We start from the raw sequence: 18,625 nt of genomic DNA on the forward strand, positions 1-18,625 counted from the left end.
CAGAGGACCTTAAGTCTACTTGTGTATTAGAACTCATATCAGCTCATTGTTATATATGAAGAACGCGATCATCGGATCTCACATGCCATCTCACTTATGACTAAACAACATCAGCTTTCTCAGCTTAAAAAAACACCTTATAAGGTCATAATCAACTGCCCACAGACACTTGTGTGCTTTACCTCAGCAAGGATCAGGTCTACGGGTTGCCATGGCAGCCGACTTGAGGATTCTGCTATAGGACACTTTTCCTGTTGTACGTGTGAACAAGAAGAGAGATTTGAAAAGTTGATTTCCATTTACAGCTGACCACTAAACTATATATTATTCTACTCTTTCTACTGGCAACAAGGGTCATTACAGCAAATATGCTAGAATTATTTTGATCACATAATCCTTTCATGTGTTAGGATGACATTTCCTTTTACTTTAGCAGTCAAAATGCCTGCTCACTATTGTACTTAACAAAGGAAACTCCTCTTGAGCGGTGTTAATCATCTCATGCCAACGGTACTATTCATAATTTCTGAAAACAACACACCTTGAGCCTTGGGAATAAGTTTCAGGGTCAAAGAAAGTGGTGGTGATGACAAGAGTTTGGGAGTGTTGCAACAGTTTGTGGGTTACGTTTGTGTTATGTTGTTTAGACACCACAGATGATCAAAATATAGTTCCTTAGAGAACTTAAAGTGGGAAACTACGTACTCTAGGGGAGTTGAGTTTCCTTTCATGTTGCATAAATCACAAAAAAGAAAAACAATTGTCATCTGAAAACTGTATCCTGCCTATATTTTAAAGGGGCCCTATTGTTTAGGTTGGTTTCAGTTTATAATCAGGTAATCAGTTTAAGCAGGACCTACTTTTAACACAACAAAGTTTGGCAAACTATACAGACACACCTCACACAGTTCCCTCAGTTGACGAGTCACTACTGTGCTTAAGATGACATTTTCTTGAGAAGGAAAGCTTGCAAATAGGACTTATGGCAACTTTGTATAATTCAGTTATATCATGAGACAGTGTGCAGGGGAAAAGCTTCAGCTGTTGTTTTTAATTTGTGAAATTTACCCATGATTGGTATGGAAGTCATTAGTCTCTGTGTTGTGGGGAGCTTATACAGAGGAAAGGCCACACTGCTGCATTTATTTACAAGTACAACTGAGGAAAATACTCAAACTGTATTTTCCTGGGCAAAAACTGCACCAGTGCACCTCTTAATTAGAAATCACTTAATGCTTGACATGACTGCAATCAAAAAGCTTTAATTAAAATGCAAATTTAAGGTCTGTATAATTGTTGCTAAGAAAGTTTCTGTTTCACTAGAGGATGATTTTCATTTATGGACATTCTCCAGAAATATATGCTCCATGCACTCTTCGTAGTTCACACTGTATTGCCACAGTGTGGAAGAACGGGCCCAGTGGATTATTAAAAGCTTTTGTCTCAAAGACAGACAAAAGCAAATTGCTTCAGGGTTCTATGAATATATTGTCTCTGCATTGTCTGTATGCATGCAAAACAAACATATCAACACAACCTCGCAGCTACTGCCATGCTAACAGAGGAATCGGAAGAAAATGCACATGGTGGATGGATGGATGGATGGATGGATGGATGGATGGATGGATGGATGGATGGATGGAAGGATGGATGGCACTCATGGAAATTGTTTCTACACCAAATTCTTTTCAGTGTAGATAGATTTCAAAGGACACATCAGTGCAGAATAAGAATTAGACAGTTTTATCTCAAATGTCTGATCAAGATCACAGAAGGACAAAGACCTTTATTTGACATTAGCTAAAATCAGAAAACCCTGAATGAAAGAGACAGTTCCCACGATGTGACAAATGTTTCAAAATGACCCATTAACTTCTCTACTACTCTGATCTCTGAATGAATTGATTCTGACAATGTACAGAAGTTGGTTTTTTTTTCAATGAATGGAGGTCTGCTAGACTGCCAGTGTATGAGTGAAGGTGTAATTTGAGGCAAATCATACACATCACATACTGTAATATAACGATAAACACGTGTTGATAAGCATATGGTTCTCACACAGATTACATACAGTATGTTCAAAACACAAGAGGAAACAGCTGTTTTTCCCCCTATAGCGATTTCCTGCTATACAGATTTCAGAGAGCACATATGTGTTTAAATATTTACTATAATACTGTGTCTAGTTGAATCACTCCATGCATCCATTTGAGGTAAGTTACATATAGGAAAAGATACATAAAGTCAGAAAAAAGAAAGATTTATTTTTGGCAGATATCCTGCAGAGAAATGGACATATCATCAATAAACAGTTACTTTTCACCAAAACTCCTTTCTAAAGTTTCATAAAGAAGCAGAAGGCAGAAAATACAAAATATGTTTTAGTATAGCTTTGGTAATCTTTTAATCAAGAGATTTCAAACTTGATTTATCTTTGAAGGTGTGCAGCCTTTCCCATTGCGATGAAGTGAAAGAGGACATTAACAGGAGAAGGTTTCTTGGTTTAAGAGAAGTTTTTGTACTTCTCAGGTTGTAATTCATCCATGGCTCCATAACGTCATACCTTTGTCTGGGGTTCATTATTAATGAGCATTTGAAAGTGGATCTAATAGCCTTGCAGGAAATTACTGTTGGTAATCAGACTGAATACATTTGATTGCATTAGTGATCTACTTTAATTTTGTGCAATAACAAGATAATGAGACTCTGTCAAATTGCTCTGTAGAGTGCTCCAATGTGTACCTGAAGATTTTGATTTAATTTCATGTAACGAGCATCCAAATTAATGCTCTAAATGGTCTTCTAATTGGTAGACTGCTAATCAAAGAAAAGAAAATTTTAGCAGAAGAAATCTTTAGAAGTGGTTTAAGTTTTACCAAGTAACTATATGTTCAGTTTTCTTATTTGGAAGAATATATAATTATTTTTATTTTTTTCATGAAAAACACAATGGTAAATTCATTAATACATTTCACACTAACCATATAACTGTTATAGTTAGGATAGACACATTTATACAGTGAATGCAGCATGCTTTTATATACAATGTAATATAATAATGTAATACAATAACATACTTGGTTACTAACATAACCTCGGTTCCCTGAGAGTACGGAATGAGAATTGCGTAGCTATACGCAGTGGGAAAACTCCTTTTCTCGAGAATATTGAAGCTTTTATTTTAAAACGCAGTGCAGAGCTGACTAGCGTGCTGATTGGCTGGGCTGTGGGAACTGCACGAACCTATGGGGAAGCAGATAGGACGCGCAAACCTATCAGGGCGCTTTGCGCCAAAGCGTGCCAGAATGGGCGTGGCTACAGCCTATATAAGCGGCCCATTTCGCCATAGAAATCAGGTTAAATCGACTGAAGCGACAGAACTGAAGTGCAGCTCATAGCACGGCTGGCTACGCAATACTCGTTCCCTACTCTCAGGGAACCGAGGTTACGTTAGTAACCGAGTACATACCCTTTCGAGAACGTTCACTTCGTATTGCATAGCTATACGCAGTGGGAACCCATTTTAAAACGCTGTGCTATAAACTGAAGACTTCACTCTGAACCATTGCCTGGGCTATGTGGCCCGAGGCTCATAGTAGAACTAAATTCAGAGTCCAACGGGGACCAGACAGATTCGGGCCCCGTGGATGGGATACCAGAGGCTTGAGACCCACAGGGGCCAAGACCTCTCAAACAGAAAGCACTTGTGCCTGTAGTGCTGGCACCTCTAAGTTATAAAATCGGACAAATGTGGATGGCGAAGACCAGCCTGCCGCTGCACAAATGTCCTCGATTGGTATTCCACTGGACCAAGTCCATGAAGAAGCCCTTGTGGAATGAGCTCTAACACCTATGGGACATTGCAGGTCCATTGAGGCGTAAGCTAGTCCATCTTGATACTCTCTGCTTCGTGACCGGAAGCCCTTTGGTATGGCCACCGAAGCATACAAAGAGCTGTTCTGACTGTCTGAATGAGGCAGAGCGCTCTAAATAAATTCTGAGAGCCCTAACAGGGCAGAGTACACTCAATACTTCATTGTCTTCCAGTGAGGGAAGCGCCGATTGTGAGATGACCTGGGCTCTGAACGGAGTTGAGAGCACCTTGGGTACATAACCATGTCTTGGTCTGAGGATGATTTTGGAGTCATTAGGCCCGAACTCGAGACAGGAAGCGTTCATAGAGAGCGCTTGCAAGTCGCCCACTCGTTTGACCGATTCTAGTGCTAGCAGAAGTGCGGTCTTAAGTGAAAGAGGCTTTAACCCCACACGAATAGGGGTCAAGATCCCGAGCTGAACACCAGCTGGCGAACACTGACCATTTAAGAGCATAGGTTCCCAGGTACCCATTGAGGGGCCATACATAGAGGGCCCACAATTTGGGATGAGGGTGCCATATTGTTCTGTTCGCTTGCGTGAGGAGGTCCCTCCTCAGCGGTATGGGCCACGGGGCTGTCTCTAGCAGCCGCACCAACTCAGGGAACCATATCTGGGTCTTCCAGAGAGGGGCTATCAGTAGGATCACACACTTGAGCTCCCTGATCCGTTCGATGACCTGAGGGAGCATCGAGACCAGAGGGAATGCGTAAAGTGGGAGGCTGGGTCCAATGCAATCTTGGGTCGGGGGCCCTGACGCTCTGGGAACTGGAAGTGCTTGGCAGACTGTGAGCACCGGTGAGTTTCAGCCGCTGGGCGGGGTTGAGACGCTGGCAGTGCTGGTTTAGCTGGCTGTGGGATCGGCGTTTTCTTAGGGCGACCCGACGCTGAGCTTGATTGCTTCGGCAGGAAGTGCCACATAGCCTGCAATGACTCTGGAGCCTCCGTGAAGCGATCGGAGAACCCCTTTACCGCGGGGCCGAAGAGACCAGCGCTCGAGATTTGCGAGTCCAGAAAAGCAGCCTTGTCCATGTCTCTGATCTCTGTCAAGGTGAGCCAAAGATGATGCTCTAGCACGACCAAGCTGGCCATGCTTCTCCCGATCGCCTGGGCCGTGGTCTTTGTAGCACGCAGGGCTAGACTGGTGGCGCTGCGCAGGTCCCTGAAGGCTGTGGGGTCTGGGTCAGACTCGTCCATGGCGCGGAGGAGTTTGGCTTGGAACACCTGGAGGACTGCCATGGTGTGCAAGGCTGAAGCAGCTTGTCCGGCGGAGGTATAAGCCCGGCCGGCAAGAGCTGAGGTGGTCCTGCAGGGATTCAATAGATGAACCGCCTTGGCTCTCCACCCAATGGCAGTGGGCAGGAAAAGGTGCGCCACTGCAGCCTGACTGAGATGGGGGGGGCGGGGTCCGTGACAGAGCCTGGCCACTCCTCGCTCTCTGACACAGCCAAAGAAAGACTGTCTTAGTGAACAGGACAAGCTCTTCCCCCGTGGCTCGAGGAGGGTGGGAAACGGGAGGGCGCGAGGGGCATTGTCGCTCTCCGACGTAAGGAGAGCTAGCTGCGAGCGCAGTGAGGCAAGTGACTTTCTCTCGCAGTGAGAGCAGCCACCTTGCTTGAGTGCTGTTTCCATGTGTCCGAGGCCCAGGCAGGAAACGCACTCATCATGGCCATCTGAGGGATGCAAAGGGGCTCTGCATACCGCGCAGTCGGCGCGTGACATTTGTAACAACGCCACGAGAGAAAATTTGCTCTTTTACAAACGCTGCCGCAGCGAGCACTTGAAGGCTTGCAAAGGATATTGTTCGCCGGATGGCCGCAGGGAAACGGCGAATCAGGAGAGTGGTGCTGAGTTGCTGAAAGCAGTCACCGTCCGCTGAGCTGCAAACCACTGCTGAGCTAGTCAACGGTGAGGTGAAGGCTTCAGGGTATCAGCGAAGACGTAGTCGGTCGCTGAAGGAAATTAAATCTGATTTCTATGGCGAAATGGCCTGTTAGGCAGTAGCCACGCCCATTCTGGCGCACTTCGGCGTGAAGCGCCCTGATAGGTTCGCGCGTCCTATCTGCTTCGCCATAGGTTCGTGCAGTTCCCGCAGCCCAGCCAATCAGCACACTAGTCAGCACTGCATTGTGCTGGCTGTGCAGCTGCACTGCATTTTTAAAAAAAGGCTTCAATATTCTCGAGAAAAGGAGTTTTCCCACTGCGTATAGCTACGCAATACAAAGTGAACGTTCTCGAAAGGGAACTATTGTATACAAAATATAAATAATAATCCGATTTTAGGTTAATTTTGTGTTGTGCAGTGAATTATTGGCTGCTGAAAGCATTAAACCAAAAAGGGGCATTTAAAAACAAAAATTATTTTCAAACAAGTCTATGTCATATTAATAATATATAATTGTGTTCGGACTGTGGAATGTTGGTGTTGGGACACCACTTGATGTCCAATGCAAAATCAGGATCCTGAAGTAAAATCACTGCTCTAAAAGGCCAGCCCCCACAGATACAGTAGTCACCCGCTTTTCCCCTATCGCTCTCATTCTCTGTGGGTCTCTCGCCCCCTCTCTCTTTCACTCTTTTCCCATCAGAACAGTGCTGTCTCTCTCTGACTGGCCCTTCCAATGACCTCCCACCTACATTCATGATGCTTCCTGCATTCACAATGCCTGTTAAACCAATCCACTGCAGTGAATAAAACTTTCTTAGAAGCTGGACAAAGTTAGCTTCCAGTATTCCACAGATGGCTTGGGAGTTAATCTGATAGCATATACCATCACCAGTGTTGGTATTGATTTGCAGATACTGATATTATGCTATGCGTTCATTCTTTTACAGCCTTGGCTCTAGTGGTCTGAGAAAGTCACAGAAAGCTCATGAGCTCTGCATAACTGATTCTGCCGTGGGCTTTTCATTTTGTACAGGGGAATTATATGTCAATGCTTATGTCATTTGCATTCTTTTGCAAATGTTTTATGTTCCCCCAAGAAACTTTGTGTTTGCTCGCAAAACTTTTGTGTTCTTTGCGAATGAATGCAACGTTTCTTGGGGGAACGCAAAAGTGTTGCGAGCGAATGCAAAGTTTCTCGGGGGAACGCAAAACGTTTGTGAGAATGCAAAAGCATTGTTTTTTTTTTTTTTTTACCTCATTTTTTTTACCCATCACCATGTCCAATTAGGGGCTCCATAGTTTTGTGGAGTGTTACAACAACAAAAACACAAACATATGGTTGGCCCAATGGCCTCTACTGGATCTGAGAAAAATATTACTGTGTGCTAGCTGTGTATGAACTGGTGAAAGTGATTTCAAGTACAACATGTTCCTGGATCAACATATTTTGTTGTTCCTGAGACAACATTCCATTCAACCAATCAGATTTGAGGGACAAGTTTACAGCTTAGGCTTACAACAAGTGCTAAGGGCTTCATCATTCTTATTCACTCATCATTTTCCTCTGATTTTAGGGATAAGTTATGAGTAGGGTTAAGTTTAGGTGTTGGGATAAGGTTTGGAATAAATCTTCAGACAGGAATGTTGTTCCAGGATCAACAAAATAATGCTGATCCAAGAATATGTCTTATACTTGGCAAAATCACAGTGACCGAATGAATTATAGCATATAAGGTGGTATTCAGCTGTGATCTCAATATGGCCAACATCCTGAGCCAAATAGCTATTTTGGTATTGTTTAAGCAAACTCACGCTCAGACTACGTCAGATTACGGAAATAAAATGGGTTGCAAAGAGCAATTCATATTGCTGTTAATAAAGAACAGCACTTTGAAAAGTATACATGGTTAATAGGTTGTGCAAATTGTGTCTCAGAAGGCTTCGGAGAGAGGGGTGTCTGGCTGCATGATTGCTGGTAGAAGACAATTTATCACAGGACCATTACAGACTTTAGACTTTCCTCCTACACTGCTACCCTTGCACACCTATTCCAACCGGTCACAGATAGGAGAATTTATTGATCATGACATTGATCTCTGTCTGTATAATTCAATGTAAGTGTCTCACTACAAGACAGAGGGGGAAAACTATTCTTTCTTCGCTGTAAAACCATTTTGTGAGTGATGCAACCCATAAAACACACCAAGTGAAAAAAGAAAACTATCCTAATTGAGGGTATAAGTGTGAAAAAACACAGTTCATAAGACGATGAGTGTTAAGTTTTCAATGTAATGTGAAATTCATGCACATGACAGTATATTATCACAGTTTATTTCACAGGCTTCAATATTTGTGGAAAAAACAATAACAGCAGGGAGAGCATTAACTCCATGCTGATTTCATATACTTTGCCAAGTTCATATTGTCAAAACCAGATTTATTGGCAACACAAACAGTGGACTAATATCAATTAGCATTTATTGTTTTTTTCTTATCAGTTGGTGTGAGAAGAAACATACTATGCAACTAAATAGTGAATTACAGAAAAAACATTATTATATTAATGCACAAGGAACCATTTAGGTCTTTAGCTGTTTAAAAGATTGAATATGTTATGTTACAGTGCCACTGAGAGGACAAAATTGAAATTACACCTTGTCGACACCAAAAACTAATATATATATATATATATATATATATATATATATATATATATATATATATATATATATGGTACAATTAAACTTGCAATTTAATTTCTAAAATAATACCCTGATTTATTTGCTTTCAGGCTATTTCTGTGCCAATGCACTCATCTGGCACTGTAACAGGGGAGATTTGGCCATGGAACATATGATTCTATAAACCCATTAACTGTGCAGTCTCAACCCACCCACTTAGTCACACACTACAATAAAGCACCGATCAGTGGCCTTCTCTCCCAGGCTAGAAATAATACACCAACCAACTACATGAGCCATATCCAGCCAAATGACAACCATTCGACTGCAAATTACAGCGTTTAACCTTCGTGAGGTCAAGAGTCTCTTCTAAGACTGGAAAAACTTTTTTATAAGAAAACCTTTAGGCATTACGTGTGCGTTGCCATGTAAGACAACACAAGGCTTATGGGATGACTTGAAGCCATAATAATAAGTAAATTCCCCCTTGCATTAGATCTATGACAATGTAGTTTAATATCTTATGCCTTCATTGCCCTCTAGGGGTAACTAACAAGCAGGCAAAACAAAGCTTTATAGCAGTGTTTTAATACTATTAGCTGCTCTCATTGATTTTAAAGTGCTTGAGATGTGACATAGCAGGTCCTTTAGGAGAGCTTGTGTCTGGTTTCTGTCAAGGTCAGGAGTTATCAGTATTGGGCCGTGGCTCCTGTTAGTTGGTCCGGGTGGGAGCTCTAGCCCATTTAATGTTTATTTTCTTTTACGATATTAGAGGAGTTCAGAATCTGTGCTGGTCCATTAGGATTAGATCTCTCACTCTCTATCTCCTTTTTTTCAATCTTTTCCTATTTCCTTTCTCCTTGCACCTGTCAGCAGTTTCTACACGGGACGGCTAATCCCAGCCTCAGAGAAACTGTCACTAATGGCGTCAGGTACCACGACCAGGGTCCAAATAGAGCTAAGACCTCACAACCATTCACACGTACACATAAACCCCTTAGCTATATTCTTTAATCTCCCCTCTTGGAACAAACCCCCATCTTCATCGCCATTCACTCCCATACGCTAGCCTGTCTTGATGGTTACGGCCTCGGGTCTCTGTGGAGAATGGAAGTGCAATCACAGCCATTCTGAAGGTTATTACCCAGACCTCACAGGCTTTTCATGGCCCCTCGGACGCGGGTTGGGAAATGACAATGGTCAGCTCTGCCGAGTCAGAGAAATGGTTGCGGTAGAACACACGCTTCACGAGTGGAGAGGCCGGAATGGCAGGGCAATAAAGGAGGGAGATGGCTCTTTCCCTCGTTTCAGAGCTGTATCGGTGCATCTGCCAGCACATCTTGGGTAGAACACAACAAACACGGATGAGGAGAATGTGTCAAGCCAGGGCTTGAAGAACTGTGATGGAGTGCTTTCCTTAAGACGCAGGGGAGACTAATTCAGCACGACCTGTGAGATAAACAGGGATAATGGCTGATGACACAACAATGTAAAGTTCATAAGACAGCTGAAATGGCCTAAATAAGGAGTTTTCAAACTAAAATCTAAAAGCTAAAATTTTCTTATATTAAAGACAATGTTAATCGTATATATGACTATTAAAATAGATGATAAAGGTGATAAATGATATGTATTGTATTATATCACTTATGACGTTTCAAATGTAATTGAAGGGTGCCTTTTACACTAAATACGATTCCAAATCATTTACACAGTTATTTCTGACAGTATTAAAATATATGCTTTATTATTTAATTTTAGAAATATACAGTTAATACACTAGCCTACTGCTACACTATGCTCATCAAATCGTTTATTTGATTAAAATACAGTAAAAACAGATATATTGTGAAATATTACAATTTAACATAACTGTTTTCTATTTAATATAGGCTATATTTTAAAATGTAATTTATTCCTGTGATGGCAAAGCTGAATTTCCAGAGGTCATTACTCCAGTCTTCAGTGTGTACATATAAATTCTACGTTTTTGACAGCACAGCACCTTAGGGTCCCCTTATCCTGGTTTGCCCTTGTCTTTAACTACACCATAATAATGCTAACTATTACATACTATTTTGGATTTAAGAAGCAAAAACTCTTTTGCTACCATTATGGACCCACACAGCAGACCAGGGGAAATGGTCCTTCAGTGGGCCAGACATAGTATAGCTGATCTAAATGTTTTTTTGCACAGCATTTCGGCCATTGTACCAGTGAAGTAAATGAATGATAATAGCAGCAGCAGCAGCAGAGAAAGGATGCTGACTGCTACCCCTGGCTCAGAGCATCGAGGCAATAACTCAACCTAAATTTACATAGCCTACCCTAAACATTTTTTTACCAGGCACTTAGAACTGAAGCCAAGCAGCTCCCCGTTTCACAGCCTCCACCAAACATCAATTATTACATTTTTGTTTGGATCAAGTTTTCAAAAGCCACCTAGATGAGAGGAAACAGCAAAGGGAGGGGGACTGATTCAGTCCAACCCAACTACCCATTACTTTTATCCGACAAAAAGCGCAGGCGATCAGCGTTTCACATCCAACTTAAGCGCGCGGGGGGGGGGGGGGATCTATATTTGACGTGTGGATGGAGGGGGGGGGGGAATCTATATTTGACGTGTGGATGGAGGGGGGGATGATCCTCCAACCAACCAGTGTTTGTGAGCCTAATGCATAAACACAAGAGACGACAAGCGAGCAGAGGGGGAGCCCCTGCCGAGCTTCTGACATCTGCAAACTTAGAAGTGAGAATCTTGCTGAATTATAAATAAAGGCTGCAGGCAGTAAACATGGGATTATGAGGTAAAATACACGGAAAAGAAATTATGGCTGAGATATTGGAAGCAAACCAAAGTGCAACCAGAGCTCTTGATGCATGCCTTACTAGATAATTAACATTTCTAAATGACTTCTTCCATTGACGGCTGGATGCTTTTGTTATTACGCAGATGAGAATTTTGTGCCCCAGACTTGTAATAATCCTGTGGAGATGTCTGAACTGAGAAATCTAGCTTTGATTAATATATATGACCAAAATCATCGCCGGCTATTGATTTGTGTTCCCTTATCCAATTAATGCCTTCATGAGCAGCTCAGAAGGGGGAAATTCAGCTCCGACACATGAGAAAGCAATAACACGAGAGCAGAAGAGATAGAGGAAAGAGCAAGAGAGAGCTGACAGGGGCCATAATGGAGCAGCTGTCTACCCATAAATTCACCTTTGAACACAACATATGACTTGCAGCTTATTTGCTAGAAAGATTAATTTGATCAAACACAATAACCTGACAAATAAATGGAAATGAATTCACCCCTTTTATTGTGCTTGTCATATCAGCGCCTGTGAAATATGTAATCGCTGGTTCCACCAGTCAGTCTTTTAGAAAACAAACAAACAAAGAAAATAATGTCACCTTTGCAGAACAAGTTTGCATAGATTTATTTAGATGAACAAGGAGGTGTGACACAAGCTTAACAGGTTGATGTGATGTGCAGGTAATTTAATCGTATGTATTTATTGAAATAAAATAGTCTTATAAAATCAAATATTTATTTTAATATATTATATTATATATGTACTTCTAAAAGACTGCATTTTAAATATGCGCTCTGAAATATGTCATTTTAAGGAATGAAAGATAATTAGAATTTATGGAGCTCCTTAAAATCAAGGTCATCTCGGCTGTTCACCGTTTCTCTTTATTTGTGAAAATCTATATCATCTCTTTCATAAAAACCTAAGAGGACAACCTCTTCGATGAGTGTGAAATGATGTATTTACACCTCTGTTTTCACAGTTAATCTGCAATGTACTGTGAATAGGGCCTTGTCCTTGTGCAGCAACACACCAGAGACCTCTCATACACAGGCTGAATTTAATCAAAAGCAAGATGAATTAAAGCTGCAAGCAGCATTTATCGGGGTTCAAGCGGTTTAAGGCCTTTGAGCACATGCATAAAAATATATTATGTTTTATTTAGCAAGCATGTAAACACTTAGAAAACTTAGGAAACCAAAAGTAATTTATAAAAGATCATTTAAGAGATTCAGTCAAGATTCATTTTGTACAGACGTAAATAATGTATGTTGGATTGATGTTTATAAGGAAGTTAATCCTGATAATGCATTGTCAGCATTTGAAAGATTATTTTACTGGACGAACATGCACCTATGAAAAAATGTACAGTGAATAATGTTAGGGCATCATGGATTGTTAATGAGTTGAAAAACATTATGTTTGAGAGAGATGTGGCAAAGGGTACAGCAAACAACTGGGAACAAGGAGGATTGGGACGTCTATTGCAAATTAAGAAATCAAGTAACTAAAATGAATAGGAAAAAGAAAAGAATGTTTTACAAAATTAAAAAAAAGTGAATGTAAATATGATTGTAAAAAAAAATTGGAGTACACTCAATGAAATAATGGATAGGAAATGAAGTCAAATTCCTTCTTCTATTGATACAGGTGACTCATTTTTAACTATTTTTAAACCATATTATATTGGAAATTATTTTAATGATTTTTTTCATTAATAAAGTTGATAAATTAAGAGAAAGAAATGTTGTTTGACAGAACCAATTTGCCACATCTTTAATATCAGTATTGAAAAAAGGCATTTTTCCTTTAGCTTGGAAAGATACAAAGGCTATTCATCTACAGAAAAATGATATCTCTTTCCGTTCACAAGTTATAGCCGTTTTAGTAAAAGTGGCCCCGGTCACATCGAACATTTTGGTTCCCCTTAGCGACCGTGAATTAAAATTTTGATTTTTTCTTTTTATGATTATTGATAGTCACTCTCCAGAGAATATTTCTGCAGTGGTTTGGTTCCGATCAGGCCAAAAACCTAGGAGTAGTTCGCAAATGGTGCCCGAAGGAATGTCCGCCTTGAGCCAAGGATTCCAACGATATAAGACACTTGAGCCTACGCCTTACGGTTTAGGAGTTATGAGCCATTTCATACTTTTGACCGCTGTAGCGCCCCCGTCATGTCTTTGGTGACGTTGTAGGCGATACTACTAGCCCTCAAAGTTTCAAGTCTCTATGACTTACAGTTCGGTCTGCCCGATCAGTTTTAGATGGAGAATGCTGCATCATGGGAAAATTAACAATAACAATACACTGTAAAAAGTGAACAGTTGGATCAACTTAAAAAAATTACTTCAATTGGTAACACCTAAAGAAATTAAGTTTTCTCAACTTAAATTATCACGTTTTTCACGATAAAATGTGATCATTTAAGTTGAGAAAACTTAATTTCTTTAGGTGTTACCAATTGAAGTAATTTTTTTAAGTTGATCCAACTGTTCACTTTTTACAGTATAATAAAAAGGGCCTAAAAAAAAACTATAGGGTCTCAGCACTTGACGCTTGAGCTGCTGGTTACAAAATCTTTATCAAGCCTTTTAACATGTACCTCAGAGAGGAAAAAGGTCGCTTTTCGCATTTTCAGCTCATTTATCATGGAAATGTGGTGTTCTCTACTACTGGTGGCCCGATCTCCGTAAAAGTTTGCATGCTTCTTTAGAATAATATGGTGCACAAGCTCAGCTAATTTGGTGAAGTTCTGTGCAGAGCAGACCATTTTTTCAGTCATTTAAATGTCATTTAGGATAATATAGAGCATTTTTCACCTTTATAACAGTTAAAGCGCAACCAATGGCCCGACGTACATAAAAGTTTCCAAGCTTCTTTAGGATCACGTGACGCATGCGCACGCCCGATTTTGTGAAGTTATATGCAAATCAGACAGGAAGAGGGCCGCTTTCAGACATTTCATGGTATTTGCCATAGAAATACATCATTTTGACACCTTTTTAACAGTTATAGCGCCACCAAGTGGCAGTCGCCGCGTCCTTTTTTACGCAACCACAGAATGAACTCTTACATAGGTGTGCTGAGTTTGGTGAAATTATCTTGTTCTGTTCACTAGTTATAGCCAATTAAGTAAAAGTGGCTCCTCCCACTTCTAACGTTTTGGCGGCCCTTAGGGACCGTGAACCGAAATTTCAACTCTTTTTTATAACTATTGACAATCAGACTCCAGAGAATCTTGCTGCACTGGTTTGGTTCTGGTCGGGCCAAAAACCTAGGACTAGTTCGCAAAAGTAGGATTTTGGAAAAACCCAAAATACCCCAAAATGTTCCCAGGCTGACGAGCAAATCCGAGGCATGCATTTTGTCCGCCTTGAGCCAAGGATTCCAACGATATAAGAACGTTTCAAGTCTCTACAACTTACGGTTCGGTCTGCCCGATCAGTTTTAGATGGAGAATGCTGCATCATGGGATCATTTTCTTGATGTGTGAAGGTTTTCTGATTTGCATGTCTTCAATTTAGAGATGAGGAGAAAGTTTTGCACGAATTTTGAAAGCACTTTCCATGAATATTGTACAAAAGGCATTAAACTCTTTTTAAAAACAAACAGTCAATGAATTGAGCTGCTTAAGATTCATATTATAATTGTCAAATTCAGTAGCTCAAACTAAATATTATAGAAGTTTTATTTTCATTTTCATTTTATATGGGGTTTGTACGGTGGCCGAGAGAGCTCAACGCGCTGCAACTGAAGAAAACACATGCAAATAGAAAAACACCTGCAAATTAAGAAAACATCTTCATCACTTTCACAACACATGTGTGCTCCAAATACTCACAACACAACCAAATACAGAAACGCGCTGCAAAAGTTCACAACACAAACAAATACAGAAACGCGCTGCAAATAGGACAGAACACAACGGAAATGTTTCCGGGGAACCCAATAAGTGACGGACCCGGCTGGGACGTGCTTACAGCCATAGATATCATATAAAGGCTAGATGTCTCGTGCGCGCTGCTGGCCAATGGAGGTCGACGTCCGCACGTGGCGGCCATCTTGCCACAGTGTTCTCGCTCACTTGTTTAATGGTGCATGTACTTTTAAATAACCATAACTTGCTCAATTTTCTACCGATTTTCAAACGGTTTGGTTTGTTATAAACGTCAGAGATGTAGTTATGACACTGCATACATATGAAAAATTATAACATACATGTTCAAGCATTCTGAATTATAGCCACGTTAATAACGTTTGTAAGAAACCAAACCGTTTGTAAATCCGTCAAGATTTCAGCGAGATAAGAGGATTTGTGTGCATGCTGATCATTCACCTTAATGCACAGCTTCACTGAGACAAGATGGCCGAACGGTGATGCCGGAAGTTACTGCGCCATAAGACATCTAGCCTTTATATGATATCTATGCTTACAGCTGTCTACTTTTATTTATTTTATTTTTTTTGCAAAATATACAGAGATGACACGTTTATGACATACAACTTTGTATACAATATACAAAATGTATTTACAATATGTTCAATGTCATAAGAATACTAAAAAGAACAATGAGCTGAAGACTAAAATAAATAAATAAATAAAGATAGAGAAAAAGAACATGAGGGAAAGACATTAATCTATACATCAGTTACATTGTACACATTTTGTCATGTTATGTTAAAATAAGTTTCATAAGAAATGTTAGAATGCAGCTAGGGTCAAAATATGAGACGGCAAGTTTTAAAGTTGAGACACTCACACACAGATATAACGCATATTTTAAAAACTTTGTTGTATAAAATGTATATTTATTTGCAACAGTTATGTTAACAGCAATAATACTATATTTCTGGTAAGAACAGCTATTCAGCTGATGGACACGCGCTGCGTTGTCATGGGAACATCCCAGGTGAAAATAATGAGGAAATTACGTTGTCTTTCGTTGCTTAGACATTCTCTGGTTGCTCCCTTCATCAACATGGCACACAAGTGCCCCGCTCCCTCCAAAGTGCCCAATTCAAGGGCTCTGCCGTCTGCCCTTTTAAGAGAGTAGGGCATAGGTAATGCTCACGAGCAATAAGCACGTCCCAGCCGTCCGTCCGTCACTTATTGGGTTCCCCGGAAACATTTCCGTTGTGTTCTGTCCTATTTGCAGCGCGTTTCTGTATTTGTTTGTGTTGTGAACTTTTGCAGCGCGTTTCTGTATTTGGTTGTGTTGTGAGTATTTGGAGCACACATGTGTTGTGAAACTGATGAAGATGTTTTCTTAATTTGCGGGTGTTTTTTTCTATTTGCATGTGTTTTCTTCAGTTGCAGCGCGTTGAGCTCTCTCGGCCACCATAGTGGTTTGTTAATTTTGGAAAATTGTTTCCAACATCTTGGAACATATTTTTATAATAATAATAATAATAAACTATATCATAATTCCTGTAGCTCAACTGGTAGAGAATATTGCTTATATCATCATTTAAACTTATACAGCCAAATAAATTGAATTTATTAAAATGAAGTAAAAGGGTGCATACAAAATGTGGGACATTTTAATATTCAACAGATTATGTTAAGACAAAGTATTATATTCAAGACATATTATATATTCAATAGATTATGTTAAAATTAAGACATTATATGATTTTAATTGCTGGATACAGCCAGTCAATATTTCTGATGGGGCATGGGAAAAAAACATGGGATTTGTGCCTCTAATGAGACTCTAAAAAGTATACCGTTTTATTTTATGTGCCAGTTTTACTAATTTTATTTATTTATCAAGCCCTAATTAGCAGTGCTTTTCTGACAGGTTCTCTACAATTATAGAGAATACTTATTTTATCGCTGTCATGTCTGTGGAAAGTAGTGATGCATAAGCTGAATGGCATTTATGGTATATTAGCAAAGAGAACTAAAGTTTACTTAGTGATTGTATAAGGCTGGTGCACAAACACACGCAAAAGTCTTCTAATATCTTATCCAGCTCTCAAAACATAGTGGACAGAGAGAAGTGGGGGGAGGTTGGGGGTAGAATCCAAATAAGGCTGCTTTCTGTGTCACAGTGCCATCTAGTGGTTTTCTGACAAAACATTGAGGCCGTTTTCCCATGTAGCCTACTTGATCCTTCAATATTTCTATAGTTCAGGTTTATTCCAAGTCCACTAGATCTATCCACTAGATGGCAGACTTTCTATTATTATCATCACACAGAATGAGAACTCAGGAATAACAAAGGATAGTAGTATATCAATGTGATATAATGTGACACACACACACACACACACACACACACACACGCACGCACACACACACAAAATAAATATAGAATCTAATATCATATATCATTTCTGTAGGCAATATTTGAGATAATTGCATATAGATGTAGTCTACAGCATTTTTGTAGCTATTAGCAACACTTTGGTCTGGCAATGGATGTTAAATGCCAACAGTGCAGTGGTGCCAGACTCAACACATGGGATGTAATCACAACAAAGCAAATGCATGAAACAGGGCTCTGATTCAAATCAACACTGCTTATTTAAAAATTTAAATTTAAAAACATTTTTTGGTTAGATTCATATTTGTAACTGTTTAAAGTGGCACATATGAAGCATTAATCAATGATTGATGGTCTGGCAGGACATGAGCATCTCTGTTGTTTCACAACAGTTGCTGAGACAACTGGCTCTGTTATACTGGGAAGCTCTAACATCCATCTGTCCTATTTTCTGCATATGAATGCCAGAGACATGCTCTTGAGATTCCAGACAGGAGAAGCCAGTTCCACACACCTGCCATCGCATCCTCTGTGCCAGCAAACATCAGAGACAGCCATTGTGCAAACCCCATCCATGCTCACCCACTCCAAAATACCTCAAATGAGTACATAAAACAGTTTAAATTAACAATGATAATGTACAAATCCTTTCCTTTGCACATATGGCACACAGAAGAAAAGAGATGGTATGTGCACATCTAACACAGTTAATAAAACATTTAAGAGATCTGGGACATATATTCTTGTCACAGAGAGCTTGGAACAATCACAAAAGACACAAATGGACTTTAAAGCACACTTTCATTTAGCCTGGCCTATTTTCCTGTGAAGGGACTTTACATGACTATGAGTCACATCATGGTTCAATTCCTTTCTGTGACACAGTGGCCGCCTAGCATGTCCCCCACTTCCACATCCTCATTTGTTATAACAGATGGCTCTGTTTATGTTTTTCAATTGGGCGGAGGATGGGGCAAAAGTCATTCAAAAGTCTTCTATTGTGAGGCACTAATGAGACAATAACAAAGCACCTGTGTAAAACTGCAAACAAGTGTTTCCAGTCTGATTAAAATAGATGTTTTACATGCTCCTCT

This window comes from Abramis brama (genome assembly GCF_963993115.1).
Source record: "Abramis brama genome assembly, chromosome: 13".
Classification (NCBI taxonomy): Eukaryota; Metazoa; Chordata; class Actinopteri; order Cypriniformes; family Leuciscidae; genus Abramis; species Abramis brama.